The following is a 20,996-nucleotide window of genomic DNA, read 5'->3' as shown; positions in this document are numbered from 1 at the left end:
GCGTCCGATGTCCCCAGCCACAACAGTGACAGAGAGAGAGAGAGCGAGCGAGGGCGAGAGAGGGAGGGAGAGAGTGAGAGAGCGAGAGAGCGAGGGAGGGAGGGCAGCCCTGCAGTCAGCGACACTGGGTGGCAGGCCAGACGAGGAGACGGGACAAAGTCGACTCTAAACTCCAGCTAACCCCGAAAAGAGCCACAGGGAGGAGGAGGGGGGTGGGGGGGGCGGCCAAGACACACATTATCTAGCAGGGCACGCAGAGGCTAGGCCCGGCCGTCTAATTGGTGTGTGTGCTGTGCAGCGTGTGTGTGTGCAAAGTGCCGCGCATGTGGAAAGGGCTCGTTCCAAAATGAGATTTCCGTTGTTTAAAAAAAGAAACAAATGACACGCGGACTCGCGAAATCGTCTCTGGCATCGGCGGCTCAGCACATTTTGGGTTTTTATTAAAGTCGTGAGTCATTTTGAGACGCCGGCCTGCACGAGCCGCCGCAGAGAGAAGAGAAATCTGCATCTTAACGGAGCGGTTTGGTCTCGTGTTCGGTGTCAAAATCCCGTTTTTTCTTCAAACAAGGTTAGAAATGTGCCCGCGGGACGATATAATCCCACTTGTTTCCAGAATGTTCCTGCATCCAGAGTCATTTTCCTGCCTTGTTTCAACAGACTCACACGTGTTTATAATGCAGCATCACTGCTTTGGGTGTTTTTTTTAAGGAACAAGTGAGATTACCTCATCCCACTGCCAAATATTTTTAACCCGGTTTGAAGAAAATGAAGATTTTGATGCTGAGTATTTTTTTTTTTTTTTTGCAGTGAAGTATCCGTGGTTGTGAAATATTGACACCCGAATTTCAGCGAGCAGTCATTTTCCTCAAATTGATTTCCAGCACGGCGTTTTGAAATCAAGCCGTCCTGCTGTAACACACACACACACACACACACACACACACACACACACACACACATCCACCTACTTCTGCTCCAGTAACGCAGACAAACTCACACTCAGCTGAACAGCGAGGCTTTGATCACGCCTCTCGCAGTTTCAAAACAAAATAATAAAAACAAAAAAAACAAAAACAAAAACAACAAACCAGTGTGAGATATTCTTGTGATTTCCTCGCGGCCCGTCAGCTCCCCCGGCGTCGATGAGAGCTGACAGAACTGGGACTCCGACACGAGCGCGCCCGGGCCGAGCACCTACACCACTTTAAGCTCCGCTGCAGCGTCTCGTTGCGTTCACACGCCGCCGCCGCCGGAGCGTTGGAGACGCCGAGGTCCTCTGTAATTTGAAAATAAATAAATAAATGAATAAAATAAATAAATAAATAAATAAGCCCCGTCCACGTGGCGGACAGAGAGAAAGACTCTGACTCTGAAAGCTGCTGATGGCTGCAGGGCTGAGACGTGTTTTGCTGCGGCTGCTGAATAAAACAGAGCCGCTTCATGTTCTGGAGAATGTTTTTTTTTATTTTTATTTTTTATTTTCTCTCCTCTTTTTGCTTCCTGACCTTCGCAGGAGTTCACGCTAAAAGATGCCTGGGATCTGAGCCGTCAGAGGAGGATGATGACAACGGCTTCCTGTTTGGATTGAAGACCGATGTGCTTCTTCTTCTTCTATTTCTTCTTCTCTGCATTTCCAAACAGCGGCAGCAGCAGCAGCAGCCCGCCCCGACGTGGCCTTCGCTTTCCTGAAAATCTGAAATTGGACGTTTTCTGCCGTCGCTTGGTGCTGATCTGCCGACGCCGGCGTCCTGAAGTGGATGTGGAAACGCCGCCAAACGTACTTGATGAGAATGAAAGCAGACGCCGTTCTCCTCCTGAATCATGAGCCCATGACAGAAACCCCGTCTGGAAAATAAGACACACTCCAGTTTCTCTTTCAGAATAAATGTGATGAAATTCAACCATTTGGCGTTCAACCGTTTCCAAACAGTGACTGCTTCCATTTCCCATTGACAATCAACTGAGTACGTTTATATACACTGTCATAATAATATAATACAGTTGTCCCTCGCTATAACGCGGTTCACCTTTCGCGGCCTCGCAGTTTCGCGGATTTTTTTTTAGTGCAATTTTGCTTTTTTTTTTTTTTTTTTTTTCTTACAGCGCATTGTGTTCTGCGTCCTGATTGGCTAAGGGACTGTAGTCCATTGTCAATCAATCTCCTCCGTGCCGTGTCTCCTGTACAGTACAGAATGAGCTCATTCTATAATACTGGACTTATTTTTCTACGAAGGTTTGAACGTTGAGAGTTTAAACAAGAGAGAAAAGTGAGAAAATGTTAATGCCTGTCTGAGAAAAGTGTATAAAGTGTGTAGTGAGGGGTTTTACAGCCTTACAACATCTAGAATAATTGTAAAAAATAAAGCTGACTACTTCGCGGATTTCGCCTATTGCGGGTTATTTTTAGAACGTAACTCCCGCGATAAACGAGGGACCGCTGTATTCGCAAATTTGACAATAAATGAAGAAATTAAAAAAAAAAAAATTACTGATTCATTTAATTTAATGTTAAGTTATTTTAAAATCCAATAACTACTTCTCCATCCTGGGATGCAGAGTGATGACATCATGAGGAACCAGTCGGCGTGAGCAAAAATTTCAAATGACAAACGTCACGTTTTTGAACCGCCACGCCCCTCCCATCACAGAAAACGCTCCCCAGCTGATCTCCTATTGGCTCCGCATTAAGCCCCGCCCCACTGTCCTGTTACGACAGGACGTCCGTCAAACCGAGGAGGCGGGACGCTCTCTGAGTGCCGTCTCCGTTCTGATATTGACTTTTTGTGCAAACGGCTGAGTCAGCGCGGTGCACAGATTACAGATTGGGGTTTTAATCTAATTAGGGCCGAACTGCCTGTTGATCCGTCACCTGAGCGACTGAGATGATGACTGATGTTGTTGCAGAGCTGCAGACCGTCACTCCACTTATTACACACACACCCATGTAAACCGTGTCAACAGTAAATAGAGCCTTAAGCTGATTAGTTCCACTAATTGGTGTGTTGGTGTGTGTGTGTCCGTCCGCTGGTGTGTGTGTGTGTCCATCCACTGGTGTGTGTCCGTCCGCTGGTGTGTGTCCAGGCGAAACCGAACCTCCGGACTGTTTCTGGGGTCTAAACCTGATGTTTGCCCTGCAGAAAAGCTTTTCAGGACGATTAAAGGTTGATTCCGTCTAATTTCCAAGATACCACTGACTGGTTTGTACCTGCCGCCTGTTCAGGTGTTTATCATTATCACCCAAAGCCAAAGCTCATTATTTGAGAAATACCAGGGAAAGAAAATAAAGTGTTGCTGTGTTTGATGTGTTAAAATAGATGAACCTTTCAACCTTTGTTGTTTCTTCATGGCAGGTCCTGGTTTTCCAAAAGATAAATGTCTTTGAAATGAAATTTCTCAGCACGCCAAACCCTCCTCCCTCCTCCCTCCTCCCTCCCAGATGAGGAGCAAGCTGTGGGTGGAGGAAGCTCGGCCCGACTGTCCCTTCTCTCTGCCCCCGGCTCGCCGATTTCAAATCCACAAGGACAAGCGAGCGAGCGGAATCGGGATTCAGCAGAGAGTGAATTTAGATCGCCGAGTTCACTCCCGCCCCGCCGGGGGTGCGTATCAGATCACGTCGTCGCTTTCGGTTTGAGCTGTAATTTCCTGGAAGACGAGGCGCGATGTGACAGATGGCGCTCACGGTGGAGGAGGAGGAGGAGCCGCCGAGGACACGCCGCGCCGCCGTCAGACCTCCGGCAGGAGCCGAGCGGAGCGGCGCCGCCTCCGCTCTCGCTCTCCGGCGTCTTCACCGACTGTAAAACACATCGACCCCGGGTCAACGGGTGCGTTTTGCATTTGCAGATACTTGTTAGCGGTCAAGCTCCGGTTAATTGATGCCTGATTTGATATCCAGAACAAGAGGCGGAGGAGGCCACGGCTCGGCTCGCTGATAAAGAGCCTGATGTGTGTGGCTCTCCTCGGCTCGCAGCCTCATCCTGCTGCGGATTTCTCTCTGAATTTTAAAAACTGAGCTGCTCGTCCATTTTCTTGACTTCTCCTCGATGCAGCCGCTGCACAGATTCAGTTCACAGTCGCTGCGTCTGCAGAGCTGTGTCGTGTGCTTCATGTTCATTTTATTTAATTTTTTTTTTATCTGTTGTATGACTCCTATCTTCTTTTTAAACCTGTCTTTACACTGCAAAAACTCAAAATCTTACCAAGATTATTTGTCTTATTTCAAGTCAAAAATGTCTTATTACTAGTCAAAATATCTCATTACACTTAAAATAAGACATGATCACCTCAGAAGTAACTTGTTTTTAGACAATTTTCACTTGTTTCAAGTGAAAATTTGCTTGTTTCATTGGCAAAATTTGTTTCTTGTTTCTAGCTAATTTTCACTTATTTCAAGTAAATTTTCACTTTTTCCACTGGCAAATTTTGCCAATGAAACAAGCAAATTTTCACTTGTTTCAAGCGAATTTTCACTTGAAACAAGTCAAAATTGTCTAAAAACAATTTACTTCTGAGGTGATCATGTCTCATTTTAAGTGTAATGAGATATTTTGACTAGAAATAAGACATTTTTGACTTGAAATAAGACAAATAATCTTGGTAAGATTTTGAGTTTTTGCAGTGTATCTGTATCCTCGTTTTAATCCTCATTTTCTTACCCATTGTGTCTTTTATTGTAAATTCCTGTGCAGCACTTTGATAAACGTTTTATGTTTTCGAAATGTGCTCTATAAATAAAGTGGAGTGGATTGGATTGGATTCATCCTGCTGCATGTTAAAGGTCACTTTGTGTCTTTACTCGCGTTTTGAGCGTCTGCTTTTGCTGCGTTATCGTACTCGCCGTTTGAACCCATTTATTTATAGATTTGTTTGTCGCCTTTATTTTTTTTTACATTTCTCTTTTTTCCCACTTAAGAGAACCTAGAACTGGAATTTGAACTCGTCCTTTTAGAGTCGCGTTTTTAGACCGACATGAGGCTCGTGTTCTCCTTTCTGAAAGCGAACTCAACAACTTTTACTGCCGCCGCATTTTAAATGACACTCGCTGCCGCTCAAGCACATTTTTACACTTCCACTTCCACTTCCACACAACCAAAATACCACTAACAGTATTATTTCCACCTCTGCAAACTGCTGTTACAAGACCTTCATTATATTTCATTTTATTCTTTGCCCTCTCTGATGCTGCAAAATGGTCACTGTGGTGTTTTTTTTAGTTTTAAACGTCTCTGTGGGTGATTTTTGTCACATCCGAGCGATCCACACAGTCTGGAAAGCCGCTCATCGCAGAAAAGCAGATGAGAAAAAAACGAAAAATGACGTTCATACTTTCTTGTGATTGTCTAGACTTTGTTGCTTCCCTTGTGTTTCCCACGCGAGGCGAACCCCACTCATCTGGCTCGGGAGTAAATTGAAACAAGGCGCTGGGAGGGGGAAGTGGAGGCATCCTTCCACGGTGTGCAAAAGCCTCTTTTCCTCCCCGTAGAGGAGCGATGGCAAAAATAGAATTTGTTTTTACAGATTTTTTTTACTGTTTACTCCTGCATTTTTTTTTTTTAATTTTTTTTTTTTTGGCCAAACAGACAGTTGGCAGAAGCCTAAACCTCTGCAGCTAACTGACCCGGAGCAGACGCACAGGAGCTGCTGCTTTAGCGTTGGACGTCATGGCTGCTATAAAACGCCGTCAGATGCAGGCTGGCCGCGCCGTCGGGCGGCAGACGGCCATGTTGGCAGCGTGCGACGACGCCAGCGCTCGCCCAGTCCTTCTGTCCCCCCCCGGCTTTACTGTAACTCTCCGGTTCTGCGAGCACTTAAGCAGCAACACCATAAAAATAAACTTTCAGAAAAGTCTGCAATCATTAATAATCAGCAGCATGACTTCCTTTGACAGGAAATTTAAAACGTCCAACTTCCTCTTTGCTGTCAGGCCGGCGGGCTGTGACAGGCAAGGCAGCGCGCGCTTATCAGATGGAGGCGGTGTGGCGTCGTTCTGATACGCAGACGCTTTGAGACGCTCCGGGCCGAAGAGACGCGACTGCAAAGCCGACAGGGCCGAGGACCAGACGCTTTCAGCAGAAAACCTCATGTTCGCTTTTGGTGATGAAACATTTTAAACAAATGCAAATGAATGAAAAAAAGCAGTGTTTATAGTTTTTTTTGGCATATATCTGACCCAGCAACATCAAGTGCAGAAGCAGAATTTGAGAACCATAACAAGGAACAATAACAACCAACACACTCTACCAATCATATCTCTAACACTATGTCCCTCCCACACACACACACACACACGGCAGCACCAAGCATGACTCCAATCAAAAGGTGCAGTCAAACTCCACACGTCGGAGGAGTCTGTCTTGGTTTCTGTCGTTTTTGTCAGTGTGGTGCCTCTGAATTTCATATTCTTTCACCACCGCTGCACGCTCTAAACACACCGCTTTGACATTTGAAGGTGGTGGTTAAAAAAAAAAAAAAATTTAATATTTGCCATTCCAGCCGGGATTAAACCGACAGGAGTCACTGTCAGTTTTTGGTTTCAGGCTTGACAGAGACAGTTTCCAGCAGGGCTCCAGTGGCTCGTGGCTGTCAGACGTTACGCAAAGCTGCAGGCGTGGTCGGAAGTGCGTCACATGAGAAAAAGGTGTGTGTGTGTGTGTGTGTGTGTGTGTGTGTGAGTGTGTTCATTATGCGTTTATTTTATGACATCACACAATGGAAGCGCCTCAAGTCCCTCAGTAGCAGCATCCATGCAGTCTGACCCAAACACCACACATGCACCTGAACACCTCTTATCATTAATATTAATATTAGTAGTACAAGTAGCAGCTCTAGTGGTAAAACCTGGAGTAATCATACTAGTAGTAGCAGTATTAGCGGTGGCTATAGAAGTAGTAGCAGTAATAATTGCAGTAGACGTAGTAACAGCAGCAGTAGTAGCAGTTGTGAGAGTAATACTACAAGTAATAGTAGTAGTAGTAGTAGTAGCACCAACAGAAGCAGTAGTAGTTGTAGTAATTGTCAAAGTAATAGCATTAGAACAGTTGCAGTAGCAGTAGTAGTAGTTGTAATAGTTATTGTAGTATTGCTGTACTAAATCAAGCATTGGCTGTACAATTAATGTCCAAAGTCAGTCACTCCCACACACACACACACACACACACAGCCTGTTGGGATAACACTACAGATGTGTATATGAACAATAGCTGCTGCTGTTTTAATGAAGACAGACTGTCTGCTGTGTGCAGCCGCAACACACACACACACACACACACACACACACACACACACACGCACACACACACACCGCTCCCTGACGAGCCATAAAGACTGACAGGCAGCCTTCTGACACCTGCCAGAGCCCACAGAGACTGGACACACACACACACACACAATCTCTCTCTTTCTCTCTCTCTCTGTACCTCGATCCCTCTTGTTCACGCTCAAACACACACACACTATATCTGTGTCTCTCTCTCTCTCACTCACACACACACACACACACACACACACACCTCGGCGCTCAGCGGCTGACAGCAGCGGTGATGGATGAGTCACCATCATAACTTCTCATCAGGTTGCTGTTTGTCTCCATCCAGCAGGATGAATGAAAACGGCCCGGCCATGTGACTCCGAAACAGCCAATCAGCAGCGAGGAACGACACATAGCTATACAGAAATGTTGACAAATCCTATTTTACTCCAAGTAATCCCATAATGCATTTCAGTAAGACACCACCGCTGCAGATAGCACTGCGAGCCTACAGGTCCCTTTGGTAATATTACAGAAAAACCATAGTGACACCACAGAAAATTACATCACCAAGCACATAACACTAAAATCCTACCTTTAAGTACCTGAGGACACACTATCAGAGCCTCTGGGAATATTACAGGATTATTATACTGATACCATAGCTGATATAAATACCATTATATACAACAATCTCATTATTAAGCACCACAGAAAACACTACAGATCCCTATAGGAATATTATAAGGTTATTATACTGATACCAGTCTCATTATTTAGCACCACAGAGACACAAACACACCTTTTAAGAATATTATAGTGACACCTTAGGGAGGTCAAAAGGCAAGAAGAAATTACTGCAGAAATATTATAGGAATATTATACTGATTCCATATACGGTCATGCCACTACTGAGCACCACAGGCACATAATAAGCCATTATGGGAGTATTATAGGAAGATTATAAAGATATCATAGGGGGTAAAATATACAATTAAGCACAATGAGGTCACTATAAACTCACTATACGCCCCTGTAGGTATATTATAGGAATAATAATAGAGGTCGCTACTGGAATATTATAAGGTGGTTTTCCTCAGTGGAATAAGAACTACAGCATCAATATAGCTTAATATTATTAGCCTGAGAATAGCCTTTCCTTTTTTTTTTTTTTTTTTTTTTTTTTTTTTTATAATGCTGTGGCTCCGGTGGAGCAGACAGACCACAGTCTCTTGTCGCTTTCTATCGACAGAAATAGAGAAAAGAGGCGCACAGAAGCGAGACAAAGCAGCGGAAAACTGATATTTATTGCCTCGGTCGTTTTTTTTTCTGCAATAAAGTCGGAATTTCTGCACAGACACGCACAAAAGACATTAAAAAAAATCCACATATGCATCCTCTCCGCTTCCTCCACAGTCTATTGATAGGCAAGGTGGCATCTCTCCCATCCACACCCTACGCCCAGTGCGCATGCGTGCCGGGGAGACAAAGGACCAGGCAATTACTGATGAGGCTGGCTAATAAAGTTTGCCTCGCCGCAGAAATAACATCCGAAAGCACCGTGCGACAACAGGTATGACGAGAGGGGACGAAGATGAATATGTGTAAGAGGAGGAGAGGCGTTCAGGTACCCTCCCCAGTACACACACCACCTACACACACACACATACATAAACACACACACGCAGACACACACACACACACCTCCCCAATTCACCATCTCCTCCTCCTCTTCCTCCTCCTCAGTGCAATAAAATGGAAACATGAGATCAATAATTCATCTGAATCATGACATAATCTGGTTGTAGAGACTGGGAGAGTGTGCATGTGCGTGTGTGTGTGTGTGTGTGTGTATGAGAGTGTGTGTATGCCAGTTGCATGCAGCCAAATGGTGTCACACCTCCACACAGACAAAGAGGTGGGGCGAGCAGAAGAGGGGAGTCTTATTTCTGGGCTTTTTTTTCTGCTTTTTTTTTTTTTTTTTTTTTTTTTGCAGCTATGTAGAAATACACACTGCCTCTAAATTATGGAAACGGAGCCTTCGCCTCGCTCAAGTGGCTGTGCAGCCCGCTGTGGAAATTGTATAATCACAAACATGATCAATAAAGAGTGTCTGGGCAGATCTGGAGACGCCAGTTCGTTAATAAGTGAGGGAAAATGTGAATATTTGTCTGAAGTGGAGCGCATGTTCCTCCAGACTGTACACACCCCTTTATCTCGCGCACATTTTCGCCTGTAGAAAAAAAAAATAAATAAATAAATAAATGGGAAAATGAATAAAAAATAATAAAATCCGAGGAGAGAAAAGGGCTGGGTTTCTGAATTTATTTGCCACATGATCCCGTCTGGCTTCATTTAGTGTCCTTCCACATTTTGTTTACCTCTTTTTCATCAAATCTACCGGCGTCTTTTGTCTCCACATAAACGCTCATCTCTTCCCTAATTACCCACCGTGCGCTCCGCTCCGGCTGCCCAAATGGAGAGCTGGGAAGCCCAAGACCAAGGCATCAAGTAAGACCAAAAAATTCAAAAATTAGAACACCAATCCCACCCAAAGCGCTTTTTAAACAGTCGCCTTGAAGAGAAGAAGAGATGGAAATGCCGTGTTAGAGGCTCTTACCGTGAACGGTGAAGTTTCAAAGCTCTCCTCGCAGTTTCAGTGGCTTGCTGTTATTTTGCGGCTTCTCCTGCGCGCCCGGCGGCTCGTGCCTGTTACCGTACGGCTCTGCGATTCTCCGGATGCGCGCACACATACGCACGCACGCACGCGCGCGCACATCTCTTTCTCTCACACATACAAACACGCGCGCGCGCGTCTCATCTGTGCTTCATGAAGGAATATTCATCTCTATGATATTCTGTAATATTCCTATAGGGGTTTATGATGCTCCGTATGAAGCCTATAGCGCCCTTACTGCACTTCATGGTGATTTATCTCCAATAATATTATAATTATATTCCAGTCGGGACTTATAGAGATTATACGGCGCTCAGGGAGTTTATAGTCGCCTTGTTTTACTTTATGGTCATTTTATCTCCTGCGGTGTCACTATTAGACCATATTCACGACTGAGGGCTGTAATTTTGCTGGAATATCTGTATGGTAACCCTCTGTAATTGATCATAGGATCGCGTGTATTTCATGTGTTTTGTCAGTAATAAAATATCCATAATGGCTGCGCGAGGCTCCGCCAGCAGCCTGTGGATTTGGCTTATTAGCAGAAAATTTACTGAGATGCTGCTGCGCATCGGAAGGAAATGTAAATTTCCTCTTGCGCTTGTTTTAGTGGAAATACTCCTCCATCATCTCTCTCTCTCTCTCTCTCTCTCTCTCTCTCTCTCTCTCTCTCTCTCTCTCTCTCTTTCGCTCTCCCTCCCTCCCTCTCTCTCTCTCTCCCTGCCTGTGTGCGCCCCCTGCCATTGAACTCTGCAGGCTGGATGAGCTGGATGCCACAGCTCAGGATTTACACACCTATTCATGTCAAGGAGCCACACGCACACACACACACACACACACACACACACACACACACACACACACACACACACACACACACACACACACACAGTTTCCCAGTTTGTACTTTAGGTGGGGAAACAGGTTATTTAAGAAAAAGACTTCCCTGATTTACCAAATGACTTCGGTTTTTATGTGCACAATAGAATAAAGGTGTCTACATTTTAATTAATTTAATTAATTGGTTAGTTAATGATGCATTGAGAAACTAAAGTAGGCTAAATCAGGTTTTAAAAGAATTTGATTAGTGCAAAAATATCTTTTGCACACAGAAAATTTTATGAAACTAAATCATAATTGAACATAAAGTCTGATGTGGGGCTGCAGGTTAAAACGTTTCATGCTGTTGGGTTTTTATCATTTTAACGTGTTTGGCAAATAAATGCACTGGAGTTAAAAGACCCTTCATGCAGCTAAAGCTAAACTGAAACTGAAAGGCTTATTTGTCACAATAAGTGACAGAATGTTGAACACAATCAACTGCTGTTATGGCTAAAACTGGGAAAATAGCCAGAATTATCCTTTTAAATGGTGTGTTTTCAGTGACTGTGCAGACTGAGGCGTCTGATTGGCCTCTAATTCAGATGAGGTGAGCCTGCAGCAGATCCAGCTGTGTGATGCATTTCCTGGAGTTCTGCATGACAGAAATGATGGAGAATAACTTTAAAAACAAAACCTCTTTAATAAGGACTGTAGAACCCGTTGGAACCAGTCAGTTTAATAACATGTGGCTCAAACTCAGGGACACCAAGTCAAACCCGCTGGTATCAACTGGGCGTGTAAATCTCAACTTTCATCACAGTATTATGTTATATCAATTCTTTGGTTAATTATATGATATTTGCAGGTATCACAAAATCACAAAGACGATATCTTTATGCTCATAACAACGCTGTGTTTCTGTTTTAGGTGCTCAGCCAGGTTCGCCGTGTTTCCTGTGTGTTTCATCTCATACTGGCTTGGTTTGCACGTGGCATGTGGTTTACCAGTTGTCCTGTCTTTTCCCTAAAATCCAAAATATTTCTACACTGATGATTCATTGCTGAGAGGGGAGTAGATATCCTTACTGTCTTTTTCTTGGCTGCTGTTGTCGGCCTGGTGCTGGCTCAGTTTGAACGTGCAGGAGGAAATCATAATAATTCTGAGAAGCAGCGACTGATGACCGAACAGATGCTTATTGATTACCGTGATCAAATCTGAGGTGCAGGTCACAGGATTTTGGATGCCACACCTTAATAAACAGCACTGACCCAGGTCAAACCCGGTCACAAAATGGATAAATTCACAAAAATGTGGCTAAAATGAATCATTTCCTCAGTCAAAACACTAAACCAGAGTCAGTGACATTAAGATTCTGTACATTTAGCTTTTGGCAAAACAGTTTCCGAGCGCTGATGAATGTTGACTTCAGATCAACAGCACAAAGGCCAAGATGCAATAATAAATTGACTGCTGTTTATTTATAAATTTATTTTTTAAATTTTATTTTAGAAATATCTCAGGTTGCAAAATGTCTTTCCATGACTCCTTTTAGACCCAAAGCACTTAAGTTAGGTTTTCATTATTGTGCCAGAAAACAGCAGTGATAATCATATTTACCCCTTAAACTGAAAGGCTATTGGCCGTGTCTCAACATGGCTGATCGTAGTGGTGTAGTAGCTGCAGTCGGACACTAGATGGCAGTGTCCGACTGCAGCTGGATACATGATACTGCTGCGAGGCCCTCTGTTACAATCGGCTTCTCCATTTTTACAGATCATTTAATCTCTTCTTCAGTGTTCAAATCTTGTTTTAAGAAAAACAAGATTTGAACACTGAAGAAAAAAAAAATCTGCCGGTGGGATGAGATAATCCCACTTGTTTCCAACACTAATCAACTTGTTTCCAGAATTTTCTTGAATCAAGTGTCATTTTCTTGATCCTCGAGGCTGATCTGCCTTATTCTGCCTTGTTGCAATGTATTTATACTTTAAAAAATCCTGAAACAATCTGTATTTCCTGCAGGGAAACTGGGCCTTCCCAGAGCTCTGACTTACCTGAGATGTAGCTCTGTGTTCATATAACCAGAATAATATTGAAGGTGATATTTGTGGCAAACAGGAAGAACAAGATTTAGCATGTTCAAGACTTTGTAATACAGTTCCCTGCAAAATCTCTGTCTGTGTCACTGCTCTGTGTTCTGCGCTCATTTGGCTGGAACAGAACAAAATGGCGATTGTAGTTCTTCACTGTGAGAACTGTGCAGACCCTGCGTCTGCAGCCTGAAAGAGGAAATTACTAAAAAACAAAAAACAAAACTGTGAACTTTTGAATGTCTGTGTCCCGCTGTGTTACATGGTGTTAGCATGACATCAGCAAAAATTGTGCTTCTTCTGTTAACCTTGCCCATCTGTCAACACCAAACCGAGCTGGTAAGCATCGTCAAAATCACATTTCACCTAACATGACCTCATCAAACTCCACCTGCAACTGTATACATAAAAACAGCTGCTGGTCCGACCATCCTTGTACGTTAATTTGAGATTCTCCTCTGGTAAAAAACATCAGGGGTCCTATGGGGTATAGGTAGTTTGTACGGCAGCTTATTACCACCTGTATTTTTAACCCTTTGATGCATGAATTATGAAAGCCTGAGTCCAGATTTTTTTTTTATGTGTTTTTACTCTTCTTAGGGCATGAACACTTTTGTGAGTCTCCATACTTCTTTAAGGATGCAGGACTGGTATTACCATGTCATGATACTAGTATTAATATGTTTTCAGCAACAAGAACTGACAGTCTCTGCATAAACCTCAATGGAGGGGAGCAGCAGAGAGCATTCTAACAGCTGATATGCAATTCCACCATAGAAACCATTGCATTTAGGAGAAAATGACTTTAAACAGCTGTCCACTGTAGTGACCGCTATGCGCCAAAGGGTTAAAGTGAAGCTTCTGCAAGTAACCACACGGCGGTGTCATGTTTGCAGAGCGACAAAGTCAGACCATTATGACAAATCTTTTCCTAACCTCAACCAAGATTTTTTAGTGGTTAGTTCTCTAGTTAGCAGGTTCAGGTTGTTTTAGACAGCTGGAACTAATAACCTGTGTGGTCCTTTGGGTTTTTGGTTCATTTGAATGGAATAAACACTCAGTCTAACAATGATACATGTAACCTAATGCAACCCGAAATGTTGCATCAAATGTCTCACTTCAAGTTAAACATGGTGCGAGAGTTTATTTGCAGCGTTTGATCGACTCGTCCCCACGTAGGTGATGTGGATCTTTATGTAATCATGAACCTGATATGATGCTCATATATAAGACGTATGTTTGATATCGATCTTTAAGTATGTTATTGCCTCTTCCTGTGTATTTTTCTGTGAATTGATGTTTGGACGTCATCTCAGATGGTGAATCACACCTGCCATCACAGAGCTTGTCACCACATTAGGCTAGTGATGTGTAAATATGGGTATGATTCCCATTGTTTTAATTTGTTTTTTACCTGATGAAGATCCAGTGTGGATCGAAACATTGCCTGTAATAAAAATTTCTGGCTTGGAGCGGAGTGTGCAGGTGTTCTTTTTCCCCGTTGTGCAGCGATCTTGAATGCAGCACTACTCTTTAGTCTGTGTACCTCAACGTTTGGTGAATCGTAGCCTTGGACTTTGTGGTATTTGTGTATTTATTTGTTTTTCATCGACATCTCAGCTGCTCTGGAGGAATTTCCTGGGTGAAGAGCGGGAACAAATGCCGGCGCCCTGTGCATTCCTGCACCCCTCCCCCCTCCTCCTCTCACAGGAAGTATGTGGGGATTAGCGGGAGGTCAGTTTGTCCTGGAAGACTCTCTGACCCGCTGCTACCTGACCTCTGCACGGCGCCAGAGATGGACGAGATAAACCATCTCTGTCCTGAGATGATCCTGCTGCAGTCCCTCGTTTGATTTAGAGTTTGTCGGGTATGCCACCCTCGCCCGCCTGTGAACCCAGCGTGACATCCTGCAGCTCCCCTCACAGCGAAACAGGCCGTCACTAAGAGGACTTTAGCGTGTTGGTGCTGCGTCTGTTTCGTGGGAAAATCCCTGCACTTTTGTGACCGAGGCGAAACTCCTGCTGCGAGCGAGGCTGTGACTTCAGAGTGAGATGTGTGAGATTCTGGTTTTTAGCTTTTAGTTTTGTCTCTTGTCTCTTTGGTGCTGATGAAGAGCGCATCGCCATGCTGTTCCTGCACTGTACCTCCCAGAGATCCCCTGTCAATCAAACAGGGTGGGAGGGACTTGGATGTCCTGTTGATGGAGTTTGAGTTTCTCTTTCCTTTCTGTGTTCAGTCACGGTGGTTATCGCTGCTCCTGTTAAATACCCAGGTCTTCTTCTTCTGTTTATTCCAAACTGGTAGTGCATCACTTCCTGTGCAGCAGGAAGAGAGCTACCAGACGCCGACTGTTTTATCAGCTGAGGGTTTTATTAAAAAACTGTCAGGAGCAGCCCTAGGTTTCTCCTGAATCCGCCTCCAGGCTCAGGAGGTAGTGAGCTGCCCAGGAAGTGAATCATTACAAAAATTGTCCCGTTCCTGAAATCACTCCAGTGCATTGAAAGTTCAGTTAGCTGGAAAATTCCCAAAATGCACCATAAAAACCACAACATAACCACTGAGGATCCTTACCTTCTTCTGCTCAAAGCCTGGAGGGAGAAGAGGAGGAGGACAGGCCAAACTTCATTTACAAATGTAAATATGGATACAGCGCCACCGTTAAACACTTTCTCCTTTACATTTCAGTTGTTTTTACAGAGGAGCTAACGGCAGGCTGTGTTAGCACATAACCCCAGGGCTTTGCAACCGCTGGGAATCACATCGCATGTTCACAGTGTTCACCAAATCTGCAGCCAGACCGCCTGGACTTCAATTTACTTCAAAACTGAGCCACCGTTTGAGACACAAGTTAGCAAAACGTTTAGATGGGAACTGTTTCTTGCCAAAGAACATCGATCAGTTGTATCCATCCACCCCCAACACATACACCCATTTGGAAATCTAATATATGAATATGCAGCTAAACAAGAGAAATGTTGTCATATACGGTCATATTAAAAAACGGGGGTACAAATATATTTATAATATCTGCATGTCCATATATATGTGAAAATGTTCATACATACATAGGACTTTACAATCATACGTGCCTTCTTATGGAAATCCCCAGTATGTTCATATATTCAATTTCTATATGGGTGGGGCTGAGGCGGATAGATGCAATTTGCTGGTGTTATTAGGCAGCAAATAGTTCCAAACAAAACTCTTCGCTCCCGAGGGCGGAGGGTTATCCAGATATCCGTGTCATTGTTTTTGGTGAGAGTCGTCAAATTAGTCAAAATAGTCACCATCTCGAGCCCTGTCGTGTTGGGGTGAAGGGAGACGGGCCGGAAACTTCACCAAATCACACCGAACATGTCTGCATGGACCTCTAGAGAATCTCTCTTTTTTTGTTTTGTCTTTGTTGTCTTGTTGTTGTTTTTTGGGGGTGAACGGCTGCTAATAAAAATAATTTTGTCAGATTAGATTTTTTTTTTTTTTTTTTTTCAGATGGTGAACGTGTGACTCTGCAGCAGACCTCCTCTCTCCAGATATTCAACACTCTGCAGGTCATTTCCCTTTTCCTCCCGCCTGCACCGGGCCACTCTCGCCGCCACAGATAAGACTTCATGTGTATTTTAGGCAACTGGCCAATAATTATGAAATGTGTATGTATGCGTGTGGTCGGGAGGGACGGTCACGTAACCTGAACACAGTGTCCTTGAACAGGACACTGAACCGCTGGTTGAATGCCGTCACGTGTGACTGTCTCTCTTCTACTGTTTTACACCATTTTGTTCTGACATTTAGATTCTGTTGACTTTTTTGCTTGAAATTTGTTCGTCTCTTTGTTTCTGTCTCTTTTCCTATTTGGAGATGAGATGCTATTATTAGCACTTTTCTTATCTCACCTGTGCAAATTATTTTCATTTGCATCTCTTCTTTCTGTTATTTTTATCATCATGTTTTATCACTCTTTCTTTATCCCTTCACTTTGGAGTTCAGTGCATATGCATCGACTTAGTAGGGTTTAGTGGCGCTCTTTTATGTGTTTTCTTGAGGCTGATTTTTGCACAAATTCAGGTAGAAAAACATTAAATTACCTGCGGGTGCACGTGATGATGCCAACGCCATAAAGTGCAGCTTCTCTTCCTGTGCAAATCTGTCATTTGCAGTTTAATCAGCAGGTCGAACGCAAATCTGCGGCCACTTATTTAACTGGTTTGAAGAGCTTGTCAATGGTGTGCAGCAAAGAGAAAGCTCTGTGATGTTCAGATGTGGCTGCAGGCAAATAGGAGAAACTGTTTTAAAGATCAGAGAGCGGCTCGGAAGCAGCTTTGAAGTGCTCGTGGCCTTGTGCTGCGGCGGGGAAGAGTCTCGCAACAGATAGCAATTTACTAAACCGCACTCATCACTGTAATTTGCGTATTAATTAGGTGGTATAAATCCTCTTAAATGTTGTTTTCACAAATGAGACATGAAACAAGGGGGTTTTGTAACACGGGGCTCTTGGAATTTAGCCACAGATGTTGAATGTTGGACTCATTCAAGTTCATTTGTGTTCATCAGTTTTAGTTTTTGATGGTTGGCGAAGATCATTAAAAGTTTGGGAGGTTTAGTCTTACGAACATCTCTCAGGCAGAGCACCCCTGCAGAAGGAGCAGGGACAAACCAATCTGAAATCACACTTTTCCTTGAAAAAACAGAACTATTACATCATATTCTTACAGTCTAATATTTATGAATGTCTTCTATATCAAACTGGGGGAAGTTGCAGAGGGACACAGTCACTGATTTCCTTATTTCCTGATGTTTTTGTCTGACTATTCCATTTAGTTTCAGCAGCACCTCTGATTAAGACTGCAGGCTCTGGCGGTCGGGTAAATATATAAATAATAACACCTTATTTATATTTCCTATTTATATGTACATATTTCCTCACAGTAATTCACTATGATGAACCACAGTTTTAGAGATTTAGAGCCTGGAGTCCCCTTCCTCCTCGTGGTATTGTCAATGTTTCTGTAAGCGGAAAGTACAGAGAGAAAGAGAGGAAAGAAAAGTAAATGAACACCTAAACGTCCCTGTGTCATCCTAAAGGGTTAAAAGTGATAAGTTCACTTGCCGTGCCCCTCCCAGATTGACAGATTTTGCTGTGTCAGCGTTTGTAAGTGGTTCAGATTAACATTTGGCCCGCCAGTAATCACAGGGAGCTGGGGACAAGCATGACTGCAAGTAATTATCACCCCCCCTCCCTCTCTCTCTCTTCCTCAGTGTCTCTCTATCAGCCTCTCTCTCTCTCTAACTCTCCCTTGTCTTCCCTCCTTATTGCGCACAGCAGTGGTTACGAGAAGCGAAGTCCTTAAGGGGTTCTCAAGGGTGTTTGAGGGCCTTCCAGGGTTACTTGAAGGGCTTCCAGCAGGCTATCAGGGGGTTCCAGGGGTTCTTTAGGAGGATCCAGGAGTCCTTGAGGGGAATCTTTGAGGGGAGTGTCTTTGAGGGCCTTTATGGTTCCTCAAGGGGTTCCAGGAGTCTTTTAGTGGGTTGCAGGTTCCAGGTGTGCATGACATGGTTCCAAGTTCTTCGGGGGGTTTAAATGTCCTTGAGGGGCTTTCAGGGGTTTGTTAGGGGGGTTCTGCGGGCCCTTCAGGGGGGTTCTAGTAATCCTTGATGGGGTTCCAGTAGTCTTTGAGGGGTACAACGTGTCCTTTAGGGGCTTACATATGTCTTGGAGGAAGTTGTAGAAGTCTGTAAGAGGATTCCAGGATTCTTTAAAGTGGATCAAAGGGTTCTGGAGGGGGTTCCAGAGATCTGTAAGAGGGATTCAGATGGTCCTTGTCAGGTTCCAAGAGTCCTTGGAGGGGTTCCAGGAATCCCCCAAAAGGTTGTACTAGTCCCTAAGAGGGCTTCAAGACTCTCTAAGGTGGATGAAAGGGTCCTTGAGTCCTTCAAGGGTTTCCAGGTTCTGATGGTGTTCTGAATCACCTTGAACATGGTCCATGTGTGCTTGAAGGGGCTCCGGGAGTCCCCAAGGGGGTTACAGGAGTAATTTAGAGGGGGTCCTGGAGGGGGTTCCAGAGGTCCTTGAGGGGTTTCAGAAGGTTCTGGATCTTTGAGGCTTTCAAACGCTGCTTGAAGGGGCTCCAGGGTTCCTAAGGAGGTACCAGATGTCCTTGAGGGAGTTTAAAAGGGTCCTTGAGGGTCCTCAACTGATCCAGGTTGGCTTCCATGAGTCCCTGCAGGGGTTCCAGGAGTCCTTGAAGGCGCTCTGCGGTTCCCTCAGCAGGTTCAAATGGTCCGTGATGTGTGTGTAGGAGTATTTTAGGTGTTTGCAGGAGCACCTGAGGGGGTTCCACTGATCTTTCAGGACATCCAGTGATTGTTCAAGGACTCACAGAAATCTTTTAACAGTGTTCAAAGGGTCCTTGAGGGATGTCCAGTAGTTCCCCAGGGGGTTTCAGTGTCCCTTGACAGAACTCCCAGAGTCCTCCAGGGGGTTTCTGGGTCCCTTGATTAGTTCCCAAGGATTCTCTAGGGGATTAAAAGAATCCTAGGGGGATCCAGGGGGCCTTAAGGGGGATTCAAGGCATCTTCGATAAAATTAGTCCAATTTTTTATTAGATTAATTTCACTCTAAATTTAATTCACTCTAAATGGTCCCAGAGACAGAACGTTTACGAATGACTATTATCAGCAACATTTTCCCTCTTATTGTTATTATCTGTCTGTGTGCAGTGTTGACGCCCTCTCTCTCTCTCTCTCTCTCTCTCTCTCTCTCTCTCTCTCTCTCTTTCTCCCTCTCTCTCTCTCCCTCTCTGCATGATGCAGGTCGGTGGAAGTCTCTTTTGGCTTCACTTAACGGGAATCCGGGCAGTCGCCGGGCGGAAAAGCTTTATCTTGCATCTTTAGGAGAAGACTAAAATGGCCACAGGAAATGTTTGTCTTCCTCATCCTGTTTGGGGATTTTTGGAAGTTTGGAGATGCTGGCAAAGATTCAGACAACAACTGAAAGAAAAAAAAAAAACATACTTTATTCCGTTTCTTATTCTGGTTCTCATTAGCGCATCCAGCACTTCTCGACCAGTCGTGATCTCTCCAGCTACACAAGAGAAACTGGCCCATATACCGTCACAGAGCTGTGTTTCCACCTTTTTACTCCATCAGCATGGGATATGAACAAATAATGATATTTTTGCTGATATTCAGTTTGTTTAAAAAATCCATTGTCTTGTACACTATTACATATAATCTTGTTTTTCTTTAATAAATTGAAAAATCGCTTGTTTCCAGTGCAGGTTTCAAGTTACACTAACGTCTCTCTCTCTCTCCTGGCTTGCTGCAGTGATTTTTTTTTTTCTTTCAGTGAATAGTTTTCTATTTAACCTGTTGATTTGCCGGAGGCTGCTGAGGTGGTTGAGAGTCACGCTGAGGAACACCAACAGCCCAAAGCGCTTTAATGGTTTCACTGTTAAGCTTTTATACTGAAAGGCTCCAGGCCTGTTCACAAGATGTGCAGCAACAAAACTGCTGTGTCACATGGTTTTGCAATCCTGTGAATATCACAGCTGAAGTTTTTTTTTCCCAGTTTGACCTCTTTAACCCTGCAGATTGTGTGGAGTGAGCAACTACGGGAAACCATGTTGAAATGCAAGGGATTGTGGGTAGAGGGAGACAGAGACAAAGGGGATTCAGGTGTAACTCAGAGACAGTGTCTTCAACAGTTCAGCTGCTGCCCACAGTGGAGCTCAAGGGCAATAATGCTTAATATTAATAGTATTTTAAAAGACTACAAAACCAGTTCTCTTGGTCAATGCAACTGTGTCTGATAACTTGCCTATAATCTGAACTTTGTTGTGAATGTTTTTTGGGGTTTTTTTTGCCTGTTGGAATGTTTTTAGTGTTGTAACTCTGTCTTTTGCTGCCTTGCTTTGCCAGATCACTCTTGTAAAAGAGCTTTTAAATCTCAATGATGCTTATCTGGTTAAATAAAGGATTTGATTGATTGATTGATTGATTAATATTGTGGACCGAACTTTACATACTTTAAATACTTGCACCAAAACCTTTACTAACACTGACGTCATCAAATCACCCTGAGGATGGTAAAAATTGTTTTTTAAAAAGATCTACAAAAGGCCAGTCGCAGTGCTGCGGAGATCAGACATTATTTCAAGTAAAACTCATG

General features: G+C 43.9%; 1 protein-coding gene across 1 annotated transcript in view; it reads right to left on the bottom strand.

The window, feature by feature from the left end:
- The window catches only part of basp1 (brain abundant, membrane attached signal protein 1), a 72,699-nt gene extending 62,738 nt beyond the window's left edge, over positions 1-9,961 (bottom strand). Inside the window, exon 1 of the mRNA XM_030074886.1 lies at positions 9,864-9,961. The gene's annotated coding sequence lies outside the window, so the exon portion shown is untranslated. The remainder of the gene's footprint in view (positions 1-9,863) is intronic.
- Between the last annotated feature and the right edge of the window lie 11,035 nt (positions 9,962-20,996).

The sequence above is a fragment of the Myripristis murdjan genome, chromosome 17 (assembly GCF_902150065.1).
Source record: "Myripristis murdjan chromosome 17, fMyrMur1.1, whole genome shotgun sequence".
Taxonomy (NCBI): domain Eukaryota; kingdom Metazoa; phylum Chordata; class Actinopteri; order Holocentriformes; family Holocentridae; genus Myripristis; species Myripristis murdjan.
This window is presented reverse-complemented; position numbering and strand designations above follow the sequence as displayed.